The sequence below is a fragment of the Scaptodrosophila lebanonensis genome, unplaced genomic scaffold, assembly GCF_003285725.1.
Source record: "Scaptodrosophila lebanonensis strain 11010-0011.00,11010-0021.00 unplaced genomic scaffold, SlebRS2 tig00001426-arrow-arrow-pilon, whole genome shotgun sequence".
NCBI classification, from domain to species: Eukaryota; Metazoa; Arthropoda; class Insecta; order Diptera; family Drosophilidae; genus Scaptodrosophila; species Scaptodrosophila lebanonensis.
In genome coordinates, this window is record NW_022060750.1 from 426,488 (window position 1) to 440,569 (window position 14,082).

Sequence of the window (14,082 nt, forward strand, 5' to 3'; positions counted from 1 at the left end):
AATAATAATAATAAAAAAAATCCGAAAATGTGAAAGATCAGAAAATGTGTGAATAGTGCATCTCACGGTACATATATAAGTACATATGTACAAGTTTTGTTGTTATATTTTTTTCGTCGTCTTCAAAAATGATTAATGGAGCGACTGCATTAGTTTTTTTGTTTTTTTTAATGGCCCCTGCCCAGATCAGTGTTTAAACCTAAAGAAAAGAAAAAATTTAAACCAGAATACTTATAATGGCAAAACCCAAACTCTCCAAAAGACATGTGTAAAGTGAATCAAAGTCAGCATTAACTACTTCTATATAAACCCAAAGAAATACATTCAAGTAATGTATTTAAGTGAGTCAAAGCTGAATATCAAATAAAAATAAAATGAAGTGATCTAAGCATTTATCTGAAATGCATATACATATATGACTATCCATATATAGTATATGTATATAAATATATATATAGCATGCACTTACATCTAGCACATATTCCCAACAACAACAACACCATTGCTGGAGGGCCCTTCATCGCTGGAGTCTGTATGTAAGTTTATAATCTGTTTTGCTATCGCTTCTTATCTTGTTTGTAAGTCAAGGTTAAATTGACATATTTGCGTGAGCGTATACATTGAGCTTTTGCTATGGCTCGACTGGAGTCTCAATTTAATTTCGTCTACTACTAATAATTTCTCTTATACTAACATGTCTTTGAGAGCGCCAAATATCAGTAAACTTCAACAAACCAAGGTCAATGCACCTTGAATGCGCTGATCGCGGTACTGCCCTACCTCACTATCACTCATGTGAGCTTTTAGTTTAGGTTTGTTTTTTTTTTTTTTTCATTTAATTGCCTTTAAATAAACTGCTGCTGATTCGGGTAGCTAAAGTTTGAATCGACGTTACTTTAACGCATAAAGAATAACATGAAAATAAATAACATTAAGCGTATATGCACACACACTTTCTGATTTCACAATAAATTTTTTCCAATTTTTTTTAGACTATAAAATATTAAGCCTATGTTCTTTGAATTATATATATAAATAACTACTTGGTTTAAATTTTTATTTTTTTTTTACTCATACTAAATAAGTTTTCTTCAATGAATTATACCTATTATGTTTGCATTGTCATATGAATTTATCCTGCTAATAGATTTATAATTTGTTTGCTCGCCAATGTATATCTTTATAATAATTCATGCGTATTATTAAATTTTGTTTAAAATGAATTAGTAAAGTTTTATTTTCTGGTGACATGGTGACGTAAAACTAGCTAGAACATTTACTTTAGGGGAACTACATAAACAATACTCGCATTGGAGCTCCATGGTTGGGTGGGTATAGAACGCGAGCATCGACTTCCATCTCAAGATCTCGCAAAATAGCTAGACATATTTTCTGATGCAAGAAGCTATCACCTGTACCGTCAGTTTCCCTCTCCCATTTAATTGGCCTTTGATTTGTTTTAGTTGTTTTGTTGGAAGTAGGCCTTCCAAAATTTAGTTTCAGCAGGGACTCTATAATAATTTAATTTATGTACTTAGAGTCTTCAGGACACAGCAAACCCACCCCGAAAGAGCTAGGGTATCAAAGGGTCCCGACCTCCGCTGTGACACCGTCGGCTCACGCTATCTGGTTTTTGTTGTTTTTACATCTAGCCAGGATACTTCAATGCTTAGTTTATTACATAAATTTATGGCGCCCAAAACGTGGAGCTGCTACTGCTTGTGAATAACAAAAGTTATATACATTTAGACCACAGCATGTGTGGCGGCTGCTGCATGTGAATAAATAAGGGTACGATGGATTAAGAACATAATTGAAGTGAAGTCCATTTATTCGCAGTAGTAACTGTATTTTGCAATATAGAGTTCATTATGACTGATGGCAGGTATGTGTTACCTGGCACAACATAATGTTCTTTAAGAGTTGTGATTACGTTTCAATACTTCAGAATATACGTACTGGACCTTGTATTTGAGTGCGATCGGATGCCTTTCCGACGTTTAGTTTTTTGTGTATTGACTTAATCAAATTCGAGTTGTAAAATCCTAAACAGATAGAATAACATCGCTATCACACTGCTTTGGAGTTTTAGCTCGTTTTGTTTTCGATTGCTTTTTGATTTTGTCTAGATTTTGAGCATTTTGAGTTTTTGAAATACTATCGTATACTTTCTGGAATCTTGCGTATTCAGCTAAGATTGGATACCCTGCCGATTGTCACTGTGAGAGCCTTTTCATTGATCAGGTATTCAAAAGTTTAGTAGATATTAAATTGCGTCACCTTCCTTTCGGATCGTAAGATAGATTGATAAATGGTTGTTAGTGTTTATCTGGTGATATTGGACTCCCTTTGTTTCTGGAATAGATGTATCATGCTGCTTCGGCATATCGCTACCGAGCAAGGGCGGTCAATTGAAAGGGTACATACATAGCACGTTTTATTTATCTTTTTATAAATGCGATAGCCCATATAAAATAAAAAAATAAAAAAAAAAACACTACTTGCACTTGAATAATGTCTAGTTGATTTTTGTTCTAGTTATTATGTCAACCAAAAATGTCATATATCAGAAAAAATATATTAAAAAGTATTATGCCTATTGAACATAGTCCCCAAAATGCGCAATCCGCAGCGGATACTGCCGCAAGGAATTGCAATATTTGTTGTCAGTTAATGACAAATACGCAGTCATGTTTTATTACAAACTGTAAACACATTTTTCACAAAACATGTCTTGAAAGTTGGCTAGAGTCTCACACTGAATGTCCCAATTGTTCCACTGTGCTAGAGGTCCAACAATTTAAATTGGTTATAGGAAATTGCTCTCCACAACCTAAGCAAGTAGATCCTATAGGCCCTGGTCCTGGTCCAAGTCGTCGTCCGGTCACTAGAAATTTGGCAAAAAGCATGAGAGATGCTCAAGGCCCTGACGAAGTTATTGATCCCCGTCCTCTGGACGTGAGCGATGCACCAGTGCCAGAATTAGATGCCAGTCAAGTTACAGTTGCAGCAGACCCTCCCCCACAGCCAATTGCAAACACTAGGAGAAGAGGTCGTCCCAATCGTGTCGGTCATGTACGTGAACAGCCAGTTAATTATTCTACTATACAAGCTATGATTGAACAAACTGTATCTAGAGTAATGTCCTCTTTGAATGTGAGCCCTGTTTCGAATGCTAATTCGTCACAAGTAACGACAGCCGCAAGATCGTCTAATAGTCGTACTTCAGTTCATCCCAGTAAAATGACAGAGGTAATACAGAAGTGGAATTTGCACTTTGATGGTTCTTCGGATGGTTTAGGGGTCGAAGAGTTTATTTATCGCGTAAAAGCGCTTACCGATGAAACTCTCGATAGCGATTTCACTGCATTGTGTAAACATATGCACATTCTGTTCGTAGGAAGAGCCAGGGATTGGTATTGGCGATACCACAAACAAGTGGATCACATTGCCTGGACAGATTTTTGCCTTTCATTACGACAGCAGTACAAAGAGTACCGATCAGAATTTGCAAGCAAAGAACAAATACGGTCTCGCAAACAGAAATCAGGTGAAACTTTTTCTAATTTTTATGAAGCTGTAATCGCATTGATTGATAAATCTTCGATAAGGTTTGAGGATGAAGAATTGATTGAAATTCTTAAAAATAATTTGCTCCCAGAAATCCGCCATAAGTTGCTGTATCAGCCTATTCATTCCATAGGTCAGCTACGTAGACTTGTACAAATGCACGAGAATCTGGTGAGCGAACTCAGTTGTCGCGCGGAGGGAAGACAAAGAATAACTCCAGCTATACCGCGTCGTCAATGTTAGAAGAGCACACTGATCCTGACATCGATTTAAATATGGAAAATGAACTCGCCGCTATTCGCAATGTAAACATTACCTGTTGGAATTGCGATGGGCAAGGCCATGTATGGGAAAATTGCTTGGCAGAACGCCGAATATTCTGTTACGGATGTGGAGCTCTTAACGTTTATAAGCCACAGTGCCGAACTTGCAATCGTCGTCGTCCGGAAAACCGCCAGCAGGGTGCATCCAACAAAAGCCGGATGCCCCCAACCAATTAACTGAAAATGTCAACAAGGACGCCACAGATTCTCTTGCTCCTGTACAAGTGATACAACGACCGCAAGAGGATAAGAATGTGTCAGTCGCCCCTCAAAGTTTTCGTCCATATCATGAGAGGCTGAGAAATTATTTAGAAGTCAGAAATAGAATCTTCAATGATATTAATCCTGTAATATCTAGAAATACACAACGGATCAAAAACTATTTCCATCAAATTAGGAAACAATGTAAAATGTTGTTCGCGTCTGTTATTAGTAACAAAAATGATATGCGTTGTTATGTGGAAGTGTCATTTTTGCAATTTACTGAGCACGATCTGTTAGATACAGGTGCGAATGTAAGTTGTATTGGCTCGAGTTTAGCTTTGGAAAACTTTTCTATATTACCTGAGTTTAAAGCTATTAAATCACAGGTAAGAACTGCAGATGGTAAAGCTCATGACGTCATTGGCGTTTTGACCGTCACTATGACATATAAGGGTACTGCAAAATCAATTCAGCTGTACGTTATTCCTTCTATAAAGCAGAGATTGATTTTAGGCATTGACTTCTGGAAAATTTTTGCTTTGGCCCCTAATATTATCAGTTCGTTAGAATTTTCCACTCTCGAGAAAAATGATAATAGTACCGACCATACAATTACTGAATCGTCTTATTATCCACTTACCAGTACACAAAAGCAACAACTTGATGTGGTGAAAAAATTGTTTCCAAACTGTTCAGAAGGTTTGGGTCGCACTCGTTTAATTCAACACCATATTGATGTTGGGGATGCCCGTCCAGTGAAACAGCGTTTTTACCCTGTTAGCCCAGCAGTTGAGAAATTGTTATTTGCAGAAATTGATCGAATGTTAGAATTGGATGTTATAGAGCCTTCTTCCAGCGCTTGGAGTTCGCCAATGCGGCTTGTATTAAAACCTAACAAGGTTCGTCTATGTTTGGATGCTAGGAAGTTAAATGATGCCACTAAAAAGGATGCTTACCCTCTACCAAGCATCGATGGTATTTTTGCTCGCTTCCCAAAAGAAAATATAATCTCTAAGGTCGACTTAAAAGATGCATATTGGCAAATTGAGCTTACGGACGATTCAAGGCCCTTGACAGCATTCACGGTTCCTGGTAGGCCCTTATACCAATTTAAAGTGATGCCTTTTGGCCTTTGTAATGCGCCGTCTACAATGTGTCGTCTAATGGATGATATCATTCCCCCCGATCTTCGTCATTGCGTTTTTGGTTATCTAGATGATGTTTGTATTGTTTCTGAAGACTTTTCTTCCCACCTTTCGGTGTTGGTTCGTCTTGTAGAACAATTTCGTAAAGCAAATTTAACGCTCAATATTGAGAAAAGTCAATTTTGTGTGAGTAATGTTAACTACTTAGGTTACGTTATTGACAGCGGTGGTATCTGTACGGATCCCGCAAAAATTGAGTGTATTTTGAATTGGCCACCACCAAGAAATCTCAAGCAGGTTCGAGGATTCTTAGGCGTATGTGGCTGGTATCGTCGTTTTATTGCAAATTATGCAGACTTGACATGCCCCATCACCGAAATGTTGTCAAATAAAAAGAAGTTTGTCTGGACTGAAGAAGCACAGAAAGCCATGGATAACTTGAAAACCATTTTGACTACGGCTCCTGTGTTGCAAAATCCAGATTTCGCCAAGAAATTCTATTCATTGCGATGCTCGTAACTTCGGAATAGGCGCTGTGCTAGTGCAATTATCTTCCGAGGGTGATGAAATGCCAATTGCGTTTATGTCTAAAAAATTGAGTCGTGCACAACGTTACCGAACGTGAATGTCTGGCTGTTATCTTAGCAATTGAAAAGTTTAGGTGCTACTTAGAACTTCAAGAATTCGAAGTAGTTACAGATCATTCCAGTCTTATGTGGCTAATGCGCCAACAAAATGCTTCTGGTAGATTGGCCCGCTCGATTTTCCGTTTACAACCATACAAGTTTACAATTTCACATAGAAAAGGGAAAGATCACGTAGTTCCTGACGCAATGTCTCGAATGTGTGAGGATGAGTTAGCGGAATTAACAGTAGGTCCTATAATTGATTTGGAATCAGATGCATTCTTTGATACAGATTATAAGGAACTGAAAAAAAAATTTACTCTGCAGCAATCCAAATTTCCGGACGTTAAAATTCTAAATCAGTTTATTTACATGAGAACTGAACATGCTACTGGAGTAGAGGAACAAGAACCAAATTTGTGGAAGCTGTGGGTTCCAGAACGTTTAAGAGCCGATGTGCTTAAACAAGCTCATGACAGCGTAGAGCTTTTCAAAGGTTATACATTGACCTGCTTGGCCCATATCCACGTAGTAAGAGCGGTAATATTGGACTATTAATAGTTCTAGATCATTTTAGTAAATTTCATTGGTTACACCCGTTAAAGAAATTTACTTCGGCTGTGATACAAGAGTTCATGTTAAAGCAAATATTTCACTGTTTTGGAGTGCCCGAGACCATTGTAAGCGATAATGGAACGCAGTTCAAAGCAAACAATTTTAATGCGTTCTTGACAGAATTAGGCATAAAGCATGTTTATACAGCATTGTACTCTCCGCAAAGTAATGCTGCTGAACGAGTAAACCGTTCTCTGTTAGCTGCTATTCGCTCGTATCTGCAACAAGATCAAACCGAATGGGATAAACACCTTACAGCCATTTCTTGCTCATTACGCTCGGCTTTACATCAATCCTTGGGCTGCTCGCCATATAAAGCCTTGTTTGGATTGGATATGATAACACATGGTTCGGCTTACCGCTTATTAAAGGATTTATCGTTGCTAGAAGAGCCTGTTGTTCCACCAGATCGAAAAGATAATTTAGCATTGCTACTCAAAGATATTCAAGCAAATAATAAAAAGGCTTATGAACGTAATGCAGCTCAATATAATTTACGATCGAAGCTAGTTTCCTTTAAAGAAGGACAAGAAGTGTTCCGCAGAAACTTTGCCCCTAGTAAATTTTCGAAAAATTTCAATGCGAAGTTAGGACCACAGTTCATCAAGTGCCGAATAGGTAAGAAACTTGGAAATTGCTTCTACCAACTAGAAAATTTTCAAGGTCGAGATATTGGAACTTATCATGCAAAAGATATCCGAAACTGATTCTCGCTAATCTTCCAATCATGATTGTCATATTATCGTGTGGTGTAATGGTCGCCTGTATTAAAATTGATTTTTTAATTTTATCGCAGCTCGGTGCTACAAAATTAGCCTGGCCTATCGCCACGCCGTATCCACGTTCGCAGCCAAAATCCACATTGTCAAGGAACTAACCTTTACTGCGGCTGGTCCTTCTAATGGCAACGTGAGTGTAGATGCGAAGCAGTTGGCCTATCTATTCGGCATAAAGTGCAGCGAAGTTGTAGAGCCGCGGAGACATTATTATTTCCCACCCCAAAGACGCCGTTTCCATGATGAGATTCTGCTGATGTGCCGCCCGTTTCGAAGAGATCCAGCCGGTCTCCAAGCCGAGCCCCCTGCTTGAAGAGAGAGCGCGAGAATCCATAGCATTTCTCAAAGCTTGCTCTCATGGTCGCCGCGCTATCCAGTCAGTTTCGCCTAATCGCCCACGCGATACGCCCACGGCCTCGTCCATTGCGGATACGTGCAAAGAGAAAAATTGAGCTACCGCCCTTTCCACGCCATGTGCTAGTGCCCCTTCAAAAGAGCCCAGAATCGAGCTTCTACAGTGCTTAAGTTTTCTTACCCAGTAAAAATTCTACCAGTATTTATGAAAATACTATATACAATTGAAAAAAAAAACCAAAAAAAAAATAATAATAATAATAATAAAAAAAATCCGAAAATGTGAAAGATCAGAAAATGTGTGAATAGTGCATCTCACGGTACATATATAAGTACATATGTACAAGTTTTGTTGTTATATTTTTTTCGTCGTCTTCAAAAATGATTAATGGAGCGACTGCATTAGTTTTTTTGTTTTTTTTAATGTCCCCTGCCCAGATCAGTGTTTAAACCTAAAGAAAAGAAAAAATTTAAACCAGAATACTTATAATGGCAAAACCCAAACTCTCCAAAAGACATGTGTAAAGTGAATCAAAGTCAGCATTAACTACTTCTATATAAACCCAAAGAAATACATTCAAGTAATGTATTTAAGTGAGTCAAAGCTGAATATCAAATAAAAATAAAATGAAGTGATCTAAGCATTTATCTGAAATGCATATACATATATGACTATCCATATATAGTATATGTATATAAATATATATATAGCATGCACTTACATCTAGCACATATTCCCAACAACAACAACACCATTGCTGGAGGGCCCTTCATCGCTGGAGTCTGTATGTAAGTTTATAATCTGTTTTGCTATCGCTTCTTATCTTGTTTGTAAGTCAAGGTTAAATTGACATATTTGCGTGAGCGTATACATTGAGCTTTTGCTATGGCTCGACTGGAGTCTCAATTTAATTTCGTCTACTACTAATAATTTCTCTTATACTAACATGTCTTTGAGAGCGCCAAATATCAGTAAACTTCAACAAACCAAGGTCAATGCACCTTGAATGCGCTGATCGCGGTACTGCCCTACCTCACTATCACTCATGTGAGCTTTTAGTTTAGGTTTGTTTTTTTTTTTTTTTTTATTTAATTGCCTTTAAATAAACTGCTGCTGATTCGGGTAGCTAAAGTTTGAATCGACGTTACTTTAACGCATAAAGAATAACATGAAAATAAATAACATTAAGCGTATATGCACACACACTTTCTGATTTCACAATAAATTTTTTCCAATTTTTTTTAGACTATAAAATATTAAGCCTATGTTCTTTGAATTATATATATAAATAACTACTTGGTTTAAATTTTTATTTTTTTTTTACTCATACTAAATAAGTTTTCTTCAATGAATTATACCTATTATGTTTGCATTGTCATATGAATTTATCCTGCTAATAGATTTATAATTTGTTTGCTCGCCAATGTATATCTTTATAATAATTCATGCGTATTATTAAATTTTTTTAAATGGGAACTCCATAAACAATACTCGCATTGGAGCTCCATGGTTGGGTGGGTATAGAACGCGAGCATCGACTTCCATCTCAAGATCTCGCAAAATAGCTAGACATATTTTCTGATGCAAGAAGCTATCACTTGTACCGTCAGTTTCCCTCTCCCATTTAATTGGCCTTTGATTTGTTTTAGTTGTTTTGTTGGAAGTAGGCCTTCCAAAATTTAGTTTCAGCAGGGACTCTATAATAATTTAATTTATGTACTTAGAGTCTTCAGGACACAGCAAACCCACCCCACCCCGAAAGAGCTATGGTATCAAAGGGTCCCGACCTCCGCTGTGACACCGTCGGCTCACGCTATATGGTTTTTGTTGTTTTTATACCCTGTACCCGTAGGGTAAAAAGGGTATATTAGGTTTGTGCAAAGTATGTAACATGCAGAAGGAAGCATCTCCGACCCCATAAAGTATATATATTCTGAATCAGCATGACGAGAGAAATCGATCTAGACATGTCCGTCCGTCTGTCCGTCTGTCCGTCTGGATGAACGCGAGGATCTCAGAAACTATAAAAGCTAGAATAACCAAAGTTGGCATCCAGATTCTCCTAGGTCCGAGTAAGGACGAGTTTATTTTTTTTTTTTTTTAATTTTCCCCCCCTTCCCCCGCTACAGAATTTCGTCAATAGCGTCCACATTTCAAATGCTACCTCAACCAAACTTTGCACATATAATTCATATATTCATATATTCAATTCGGTCAATTCTAAGAAAAGTTATTAGCGAAACAAATTCTCGCCAGTACAACCCCCCCAAACTTCAGCAACAAGTTCGCTCTTCTTCTTCCTCTTTTTGCTGCTGCTATGGGCGCATATAACTCAGTGACGGAAGTTTACCTGGGTACAGGGTATTACACTGTCGGGCTTGCTCGACTGTAGCGTTCTCTCTTGTTACATCTAGCCAGGATACTTCAATGCTTAGTTTATTACACAAACAACTGTGTTCGATTGCCCAATGTATACATTAATATGAATGTACATACATGCTATATTCATACACAGACATACATACATACATACATATGTATGTTTCTCTTTACTTTTTCAACCGTTCGTAGGGAACTGCACACATAGACACGAACTGTTGCTTGTTGTGTGTGTGAGTGTGTGTATGTGATGTCCCCAACTATTTGATATTAGTTGTTGCTGCATAAAGTTATTAATGAAAACACTAATGCCAAATGCACTAAACAAAGAAAAAATGACTTTTAAAAATGTTATATTATATAATTTTCAATTAATTAACATTTCTTGCTCTGTCATTGCAAGACGAATGTACATACATACATATGTAGATACATATGTACATACATAGATGTGCACATATGTATGGACATTCACACATTAGTGTCTCACATTTTGCTTTGGCTATTTCAATCGTTTGCACGCAACTACACGAACATGTATGTGTGTGTATGTATACTTAGTTGTCCCCAACTGTTTGATATTTTGTATTGTTTGTTCTGCCTGCTTTTGTAAAATGCATATTTTGAAAATCCTTGAATGCAAAGTTGTAGATTTAGTTACGTAGATTACATTATCCAAATTTTAAATCGATCGGACTAAATTTATAACACAAACTTTTCATTTGAAATAGTGAATAAATATTAAAACCCCAATAATTCAAGCTCCAACACAAATTTCGAAAATCCGAGTATGCAGTTTTGTTTGTATTCTTTAATTGATTTTAGAAACTAAGTTTTAATTCGATCGGTTGAAAAATGCTGATTTTTCAAAAAAACTTTGGAGCTGCTTTCCCCCCTTTGGAGCTCGAATTTTCCAAAATTCCTTCTTAGTGCTCATCTACACCATGATGGGATATTTGAGCCCAAATTTCAGCATCCTAGCTTTTACGTGTAGGCTGTGGGCTGTTGACGCGGTTTGCTTTTGTGCCCCAACATTTTTTTTACAGGAAAACTCCTATATTTTGGGCCCCAAAAATATCAAAAAACCAAGTATATAGTTTTTCTTGGAATTGTTCTGAGAGTATACAAACTAAGTTTAAAGTTAATCAGATGAAAACTGTAGATTTTTCATACAAACGTTGGAGCCTGTTTTCCCCCCTTTGGAGCTCGAGTTTTCCAAAATCCCTTCTTAGTGGGCACCTAGACTATGAAAGGATACTTGAGTCCAAATTTCAGCTTCCTAGCCTTTACCGTTTGGGCTGTGCGTTGATCACCAATCAGTCAGTCAGTCAGTCAGGGCAAACTGTTTTATATAGATAGATGTATGCCTGTGTACGTACATATATGGCATGTATGTATGCCTGTGTACGTACATATATAGCATGTATGTACATTCGTATGTATGTATGTATACATTGGACAATGGAGCACTGTTGTTTAATTGTAATAAATAATGTTCTACGGTTTTAAGTAAATTTTTAAAACGAAAAACTACAACAACAGCAAGTCATTGGCTCGCGCTTCTTCTTTTGTTTTGATCATTTACGCCTGTTAATTTCAAAGGATGTACATATGTATATTTGTATAGGATTTGTTCTAATTGATCTCAATAAATTATAAGAAGTTATTATTTAAATTTTTTGTTAATTGCATTCAAACTTCGATGGAATTATTGATTGTATCGACGGATTCAACTATCGATAGTTTGGATGCTCTAGCACATTGAGCATCCGACACATGCCCATCTCTAGCATGTCTGATCGCATATTTACTGCAACTTACCGTTTTAGTGTTAGCTAACAACGCTACAAATGTATTCTGAACAAATCTAAGAGTCATTTACCGTTAAGCCTATTTTGTGAGTGTATTCATGCAATTTACAAAAGCAGAAACACACCTTTTACATTCACAACAATCATATTGGAATTGAAGACACAAATTAGTGTTGAATTAAAAAATATAATACATACATATATATGTATGTATATTTGTAGGTGGATAACGCCTGCATGAAAAATTTAAATGTATGTACATATCAGCGTTGCCGATCGCTCCAATTTTGGCGGGACGTCCCGATTTATAAATCAAAATTAAATGTCCCGCGTCGGACTTTTCGGGTATAACTCGACCGTGCGTACAACGTGCTGAGGAAGCACACAGTTAAGTCATATGTACATATGTATGTATGTACGTATAACCATACATAGTACTTATTGTTCTATATTTGCCATTTGGAAAATTAACTTTAAAAAACTTTTGGGAGCGTAGAAAGAAGAATATCATATAGTAAATAAACTTATAATTATAAGCACATTTTACTAAGCCCAGTAAAGACGGGCAAGACCTGCTAGTTTTACTATATTTGCTATTTGGAAAATGAACTCTTTAAAAAACTTTAGAGAGCGTCGAAGAATATCATATAGTAAATAAACTTATAGTTATAAGCACATTTTACTTAGCCCAGCAAAAACGGGCTGCTAGTAGGGTATAAAAAGGGAGTCTACAGCGATAAGAACACCACCCCTTTTGCGGTGTATACGGTCCTGTCAGTAAATAGAATATTTTTGAATAAATACGCCTCGGTGGCGTAGTGGATAGCGCACGTGCACACCAAACAAGAGGTCGTGGGTTCGAGCCCCACTCATGGCGAGAGCATGACCCCCGAAATTTCTCCTCTCGATAAACTCTCCGGAATACATGCCTTCAACGTCGTGGTCATTTTAATAATAACCACAAAACATATCCATCCACGCTATCTGGATAACATCAACAGTAACCCCCCAAGACGCCTCTCCTCGGCGGCGACAGGTGGCAGCCCCACCACTGGGATTAGTCGCATCTGGCCAATCACCAGTTCGACTGACAATTCAATGATTACCGAAACTAATACAAGAGAAATAAATCCAAACGGCACCACTTCGATGACGACCATAGGCATCTCGAAACGGACAAGAATCGGACAATGGAACGTGAGAACTCTAAAGGAACCATCCAGGCTAGCACAATTTGAAGGAGAAATGGACAAGCTGCAGATCGGCGGGGATCAGTGAGATGAGATGGAGTGGCAATGGGACGACAACAACATCAAACGGCAACTTAGTTCTGCATAATGGAGAAATGTAGAAATGTAGAAATCTTCATGGCCAGGAGGATGAAGAAGACACTACTCTCCTGGACCCCCGTATCTGATAGACTCATCAAGGCCAGGTTTAGATGCAAAGCTAGACACATCACCATCGTGCAATGCTATGCCCCAACAGAAGACGCCAGTGACGACACCAAAGACGACTTCTACAACTACTCTCACGGAAATACACCGAGGTGACATCACCATTCTCATGGGTGACCTTAACGCGAAAATCGGTCCCAACAACAACCGACTACTGAGATCAGTCATGGGCCAATATGGAATCGGGACTCGTAATAACAATGGTGAAAGACTTACAGAACTTTTCCAGATATTCCAACTGGTCATTGGCGGCAGTTTATTCCCACAAATACACCTGGATATCTCCAAATGGGAATACACGCAACCAGATTGACCACATATGCATAAGCAGGAAATGGAGGCACTCGCTACTAGATGTACGGAACAAGCCGGGAGCATCGATAGACAGCGATCACGAACTGGTCGTAGGCGAACTTTCAATTAAGTTGAACCGGAAACGACCACGGATCGCGAACACCACAAGCCGACCGTTCCCCCTCAACCTTCACCTATTCGGCGACAACAACATCACGGCAAGACTGGCATCTACATTACGAGCACACCTGTCACCGCAACAAAATCACCCCTGGGAACAAACATGCAGGACGCTGAGGATGACCGCAGAAGAGATTATTGGCACTAAACAACGCAGAAGAACCAATTGGATATCTGATAGGACATGGGGCCTAATTAGCAGGAGAAACAATCTGAAGGCTATAGCAGACCAAAACAGCCACAATCGTGATGAACATCGCAAACTGTGTAAAGCTATAAAAAAGTCCGCCAGAAACGATAAGAGAGCTCTAATGGATAGATTTGCAAACGATGCACAACGAGCAGCC